We start from the raw sequence: 7920 nt of genomic DNA, 5'->3' as shown, positions 1-7920 counted from the left end.
ATCTACTAGATATTAATTAAATTATAAATATATATCAATTCATATGAATATGACTGAAAATTTTCATTTTTTCTGAAAAGGTTGGGTCTATTTACTTGTGACCGCGCTGTGTAGTGTCTTTTTAAAAAGTGCATTTTTCTGAAAGTAGTCGTTAAATATGTTAGTGTGATCACACATGTAGTTTGAATTATACGCGTGCAATTATGCTTAACCCATGTGAACAAAAGATATAAGATGTTTAGAAAAGTATTTCTTCCTGAAATTCCATACACGTTAAAGTACATGCCGTACATGTTTTAAAGGGATGTAAAGCATTAAGCCGGCATTAATGCGTATTGTTTGATACCAATATCTTTAAGTGTGATTTTAACTCGTATAGACTATATTATGTGCGTATTTAATCCTCGGTGTCCCAAACACGTACGTTGCCTTTCAAAACATTTTTTGGAATATTTATTACATGAGATATCAACAAGACGAGAAACCTATACGAGCGGGATTAATGATCCTTCATCTTGGTAGTAAGTGAAAAAAGGCAGATTAGGTTATTCTCTTGTGCCTGTTTACAAGAACGTTGTTAATTTTTGCTATATTTCTTGTATCTCCGTCCCATTTAACAGAACTTTGCTAAATTTTGTGTGATATTACAAATTTTAATATTATACCTTTTTCTACTGTATTTTGTAGTAAAAAGTGTATTACAGCATCTCAATTAATTACTTAATTGCCGAAGTGTTTCGCTTGTTACCAGAGTTCTAGAGGTCGTCTGGGAAGAAGCAACAGTTGAAACAAAAAATATATTTCGTGACAGGAATTTAGTTTTTTGTAAACATTATTCATGCGGCATCATGGGTTGTGGTGTAAGACATATGGGATGATCTGTTGATTTGTAATTTGTGTGATATGACGTCACAGTAACACTAACGATAATTTAAGTCTGCGCTCTAAATAGCTCTAGATAGCGCTCTAAATTTCTAAATCGGGTTTTTTGTTAAACTAACTTCCTCTCTTACTTCTGTAACAGTAATTGGTTGGGATGTCATTAATGTGGCAAGAATGTGTGAACGTGAGCCTGTCGTGATTTCAACGGTGCATATTTCAAACGTGTAAGGGCAGAACTTGAAAAATCGTGGCGGAGGGCGACTTTTCCATCATCCTGTAAATTTATATTTATAATTTCAAGTGATAACTCCCTTACAAAAATGTGTAATAAATGACATTTTTCAATCAAAGAGGTCATGTATTGAGAACTTGGAGGGTTAAGTAATATGATGTGTTAGTAATATATGTATATAGTCAGTACAGTAATATCAACTGTGACATGATTCAGGCACGTTTACGCCTGTTTCTGTTATTTATTGTTAGTTACGCGTTTTGTATTGGAGGGGAAGTCGAAAGACGACCCCAATGTTCTGAAAGGTCGACTATTTTCTATTTTTTTTAAAAATAAACATTTGAGTTACATTTGTGTTTTTGTAGAAGAAAAGGTTCATATTTGGGGGAGAGGGCTATGCCCCTGGTTGTATCAAATCGCCGCCGAGTTAAATATTTGGTTTGTAAAATAAACATAGGTTTTACTCAGTTCTTCAGTTTCATAGGTGTAGAACTTTGTAAATTGTTACTGTTATTATATACACATTTCAATGACTAGCGTGTCCTCGTTATAGCTGGCGGGTATTGAAGAACACTGTACCAACTTTGGAATAAGAACAAACGACAATAACTGTAATTCGTGTTATGAAATGATCTTTCTGTTTTAGTGTGCATCAATAAAAATAATTTTAGTGCAGTGTTTGTACAAAATATATAACCTGCCTTCATGTTATTAATGCCATATAACAAACCTTTTTAAATAAAACTGTTTCAGTCTGTGGATTTGGTGGGAGGCATTGACTGTTCTCGTGTGAAAGAAGAGCACAGTTATTGGTGTGAACAAAAAAAATATTGTCGTGCAGTTTTAAATTACTGACGAGAGAGGGAGGGGGAGGTGCAGTTAGGCAATAGTACACGCCGCCAGAAGATTTATTTCTTCGGCTGTTTGAATTGAATAATAGATTAGCTGTCGCTTTAATCACATGATGAAAGTGCAAAGCATATTCAGTAACATCACGTCTCGAGCCTTGGGCCTTCAATTTGGCGCGCTAACCACTATGTCGTACTCGGCCCGCCAAAATTTGTGATTATATACACGTATAAAAAATGCATTTATGTTGTTAGCTGGTATTATACGCTCTTCGTTCATATTGTCACTTCCCCCAATTGTTAAACTTCATTCACTTAGAAGGGCAGACTTATACTGCTAGAAAACGGGTTTCGATACTCGTGGTGGGCAGAGCACAGATAGCCCTTTGTGTAGCTTTATGCTTAATAACAAACAAAAACACCATTCGCTTAGTCAAAACCATTTTATCCCAAGTTGTTGTTTTTGTCGATAGAATCCCGGGATATTATTCACCTAAACGCATACTTTGCCAATTGCAATATATGCATCACAGTTATATAGCTGTTATCTACGAAAGTAGTAAATGGTTTCCAAAAGTTTATTGAGCTTATGACTGCCCGTGTTGAGGTTGAGGAGCTAAAAAATAAAGGTATTAATGGCATCGTTTTATTGATCAAATGTCGTTGAGTTATTTTGGAACGAATAGTGCTTATAGACGTTTTTAAGTAATCGTATATTGATGTTAACTTTCCTATTCACGAGTTTGCAGGGATTAATTTTTCTTTCTTGCACTTGTAATATGGTGAATAAGTTATGCATTGTGTGATGTGAAGACGTGGCATCTTAATTTTATTTCAGTTTCGTTAGACTCGTAGAAATTTAAAACAGTGACAACAGTTATGTTACTTTTATGGGAAGGTTTGCTAGAAAATATGCTATTTTAACATGTTGGTTATGTTTGCGATCTTGATTACCGTCCATGTTTTCCTTGTCAACTTTTGTGTCGATACTAAACCCACCAGTGTTTCTTTAGGACAAGTGTCACGTGAAGATAAGAAGCTTTGAAAAACAAAATAAATAAGCCAAGATATAAAGAAAAGAAGACTAGATTAGTTTCCAGAAATGACAGTAAGTTCGATCAAGTTATTCTTTTGAGATCAAAACCGGTTCACGTATGCTGTTGGGCATTTTCCTCAGAATTAATCGATATATTATTATTATTATTTTTCATAAAACCGATACGCTGTATTGTATATAAACACTAATGAAACAGTATTTTGAATGGTTTATGTTAAACTTTGCTCAACAAACACTTTCGACGAGTTGAAAGTATATTACCATGTTAATTAAATGAAAAAAATATATAGAGGAATATTTCGTGTGTGTGTTTGTGAAGTTGAACACAACGCTACACAATAGGCTGTCTCTGCTCTCCCCACCACGGGTATCGAAACCCAGTTTTTAGCGTTACAAGTCCGCAGACATACCGCTGTGCCACTGGGGGCGAAATAATATTATCATCACCCAGTATTCCTGGGTGGTTACCCTCCCAAGTACTAACCGGGCCTGACTTTGCGTAGTTTCGGGGGATCAAACGATAAGAATATTTCGAACCGCTTGTACCATGAATAATTGATAAATTGTTTACTTTCACTTAGATCGTTCCATTTAGATAATGAATTAAATAATAACTTTAAGTTGGTGGCTTTAATTTATCAAGCTTGAAAGGTTTTCTAAAATTCAGTTTACATATGTTCTCAACACTTACGGCCTGGCATATCCAGGTGGTTAGGGCGCTCGACTCGTAATCTACGGGTCGCGGGTTCCACCAAACATGCTCGCCCTTTCAGCTGTGGGGCGTTATGATATTACAGTCAATCCCACTATTTGTTAGTAAAAGAGTGGCACAAGAGTTTGCGGTGGGTGATGATGATAGTTGCCTTCCCTCTAGTCTTTCACTGCTAAATTATGGACGGCTAGCGCAGGTATCCCTCGTGTAGCTTTGCGCGAAATTCAAACCAAACAATTCTCAACACTTAAAGAGAAAGAGGTCAACAATGACTTGAATCCCGATGAAGTAGAAGCAAAATGAATGTACTAACAAAATCGCTAATTATTGTTATATTGTTCTGATGTTCCGCGACGTGAGCAACTCTTCACGATTTAAATTATTATTTGTGGCTCAGCTGCAAGTCTGAAGGCTTATGAACGCTTAACACTGGGTTTCGATACCCGTGGTGGGTAGAGCACAGATAGCCCATTGTGTAGCTTTAGGCTTAACAACAAACAAATTCTTCTTTATGTTGCGATTTTAGTTTACAGTTTGTCACGTTTCATAATTCAAACGGACAAGGATAATTAACTTTACGAAGACATTAAAAGTAAAAGTTATTACATTATTTTATTTTGAACTTTTTTAATCTCACTGTAACACAGTTGTATTTTTTATATTATTATTGTCTCTAAATCGGATGAAACTTAGCTTTTGTATCACTAAGAACATTTGGTATTCTTGGGTCAAGAGGCTCGGTAGAACTTACTGAGAAGAATTTAAATTGTCAATGACTCAGTCGCTATTTACACAAACCCCTCTATAAATACTTAAACATGGTTTGGTTATATATGTGGTCATTTAAGTGAAAACACAAGAACCAGACGAAACCTGTTGGACGACCACCAAGACAACTCGGACTTCTTGCTTTGTTTAGGGCTACATTAGAATCTATAAGTCTCTGCTCTGATTTTCTGGATGGATAGGCGATGGCCTACTGGTTAATATGCCGGAATGTGAATCCGAGGGTCCATGGTGCATGTCCTTTTGCCATAAAAAAATAACGTTCCATACTATTGGAAACATGTGTGCATTACAGGAGTAACAATCAAATCTCCCTATTCGATTAGACTTCAGTCCAAGAATTGGTGGTTCATGCTGCTGACTAGCACAGTGGTTGCCTTATAGTGTGTGTGTGTGCGCCATGATTTATATGTGGTAATGAATTAAACTTGTCCTACTTTTGCGGACATCTGATCTAATAAAGCACATTGGTACATTTTGCCAGAAGGTCACTGATTTTTTCTACTGGTTTTTTATTAACGTTTCCTGCAAAATCTTCGACAAACGATCACTAGTACTCTGGAAACGTGCTTGTATGCAGATGCAGAGCAACTGAAAGAACACAGTCTCTGTGGATAATTTCAGTTGTTTCACCACACGTTGTGCTGATGGCCATTCCAACTGAGAGATCCAGAGACATCTGTCTATAATTACGAACCATCACTGCAATAAATCTTAATTTCATAGATGTGACTTTCTTAACGAAATCACATTTACGTTTGGGCAAAAACTGTGTTTTAAGCACTGTCTGTACATAAGATCACAGCCACCCAGTAGCACAGCGGTATATCTGAGGACTTACAACTCTAGAATCCGGGTTTCGAAACCCGTGGTGGGCAGAGCACAGATAGCCCATTGTGTAGCTTTGTGCTTAATTACAACCAAACATAAGATCAGGTAGTGATAATGCACAAGTATGATCAGCAGGTTCTTGCAGAACACCATTTGAGCATAGAAGGAACGTGGCTTCCTTCTTACATGCATTCATTTAGTCCGCTGTGTCTGGGTTCTATAACACTATTGAATGATATTTCCTCGGAGCTGCGGCTCAGTTGTATCACAGGCCATGCCGGCAGATAATTTCTTAAAACAGGTCCATCCTTTCAATGTTCGAGCCAAAAGAGAGACAACTTTCATTCTTTGTGGCACAGCGCTAATTCCAAAATGGAGTTGCACTTCTGTGCTTATCTCGAACTTGTCTTTAATAGCAAGAACCACGTCTTAACTGGCTGGATTGGTGACTTTGCGCATAATGCCTTACACATTATGTAGTTGAGCAAAATAGCAGCTCTTGTATCGCACGTCTTGTAATTAAAATTAAAAACAACAACAACTTGTTCTAATCAGAAGAATTGCACGTGGTTGCAGCCCATAAAAGTTAAGATTTTTTAAGGGTTACTTAAATAGAAAGTATTGAAATCACTTTCGTGTTCAAAACTAAAGCATGTAATAGTTGCAGTCCTTGATCACGGAATGAAAATGTTGTTTTTCATGAATTATGATTCAGAATCAGTTTGAATAACAAACAACACATAGATCACAAGGACGTTGAAACAATCAATTTACATTTTACTCTAATGTACTTCACAGAAGCCTTGACTGTAAACTGGGAAATCTGTTTCCTCTTCTAAGTTTTTCAGTTGTTCGTTGCCGACAGGAAACAAACTTTATTCTGACTAACCCACCTTTAGTATTTACATTTTAAAAAAAACATTAACAAATTGAATTTCTTTACATTGGAGTAACAAACAAAACATCTTGTTATACAAAAAATAGCATTTTGAATTTAAATAAAACAGAATTACGTCTGACTTTTTTTTTTATTGTCAGTATTGTAGGATCGAAGTCCTGCCTATTCAAATAAAGTAATAGCACAATCACTTGTTCCAAATACAATAGTTGATTATAAAATAAAGTTTAAATTACAAAAAGGTTGCACCTGAAGCATGTTTTTTCAGTTTTTGATTGATGAGAAAATGTGTTTGTTCTTATTCACAAGCATATTTTTTTTGATTAGCATATACATTGTGCAAGATCAAAATTATTTAAAATGTTAATTTTTCTCAGCAGATGACGCTAGCGGCATTTTTTCCATAGTGGCATGTTATTTGTATTTTATTCTACAACCTCTGTTTGCTGTTAAGCACAACGCTACACAATGGGTTATCTGTGAAGTGCCCACAGCGGGTATCAAAACCCGATATTTAGAGTATTAGCTTTCAAACTTACTGCTGAGCCACCAGGGTTGGGGGATGGCTGTAAGTTCTGAAACAACATCAAGTAGACTGTTAAAAAATGGAAGAAAATTGGCGTTATTCCAAGATCATGTGACTAATAATAGCAAAGGCTACTTAAGTAAATCTATAACTTTTTAAAATTTCGAAAACCTAGTAATATGTTAATGTCAAAAGTAATTTATTCTGGACAAGAATGACGAGGTGGATGAATAATTCAAAACTTATGTTAGAAAAATGGGAAAGTTTGTTATCGTGTTATTGGGTAAAAAAAAATAAATCAATAAAAAATATACTAATATACTTTGACAAAGTGATTTAATTTACTAGCATTATTATAATTTTTTATTGTAAATATTTTTACCCGAACGAAACCTCCTGCCATAATAGTTTTGGTTTTATCCAGTCGTGTTCCCGAGGTACAACTACTAAAACACTGTGCAGTCCAATAGAAGAACGCTGTAGCGCTGAAACTTACAACACCAGCAGTATTACCAACACTGTCCAAACAAATGTGATGTTGTGTGTACTTCCAGTTTCTTCCTCGTCATTCTCCATTCCCGGGAAAAATTCTGCCTTAGAATGTTAGGTTGGTGTGGCAGTTTTGTAACGAGTTGCATGTTGTAGCACCGTCAAGATATAAATTGGTGTGGTTGTTTTGTAACAAGTTGCATGTTGTAGCACCATCAAGACATAGGTTGGTGTGGTTGTTTTGTAACGAGTTTCATGTTGTTGCACCATTAAGACATAGGTTGGTGTGGTTGTTTTGTAACGAGTTGCATGTTGTTGCACCATTAAGACATAGGTTGGTGTGGTTGTTTTGTAACAAGTTGCATGTTGTAGCACCATCAAGACATAGGTTGGTGTGGTTGTTTTGTAATGAGTTGCATGTTGTAGCACCGTCAAGATATAGGTTGGTGTGGTTGTTTTGTAACAAGTTGCATGTTGTAGCACCATCAATACATAGGTTGGTGTAGTTGTTTGGTAACGAGTTGCATGTTGCAGCACCATCAATACATAGGTTGGTGTGGTTGTTTTGTTTTAACTTTTAATCGCCAAATCCTTACCGAGTCTGCGGTGAGAATTGTAAATTGTTTAATTATTGAAAATACGTTATTTTAGCTCGAAAG

Source organism: Limulus polyphemus, unplaced genomic scaffold (genome assembly GCF_000517525.1).
Source record: "Limulus polyphemus unplaced genomic scaffold, Limulus_polyphemus-2.1.2 Scaffold737, whole genome shotgun sequence".
In the NCBI taxonomy this organism is placed as follows: domain Eukaryota; kingdom Metazoa; phylum Arthropoda; class Merostomata; order Xiphosura; family Limulidae; genus Limulus; species Limulus polyphemus.
The sequence above is the reverse complement of the archived record's forward strand: the minus strand, read 5'-3'. Positions refer to the sequence as shown.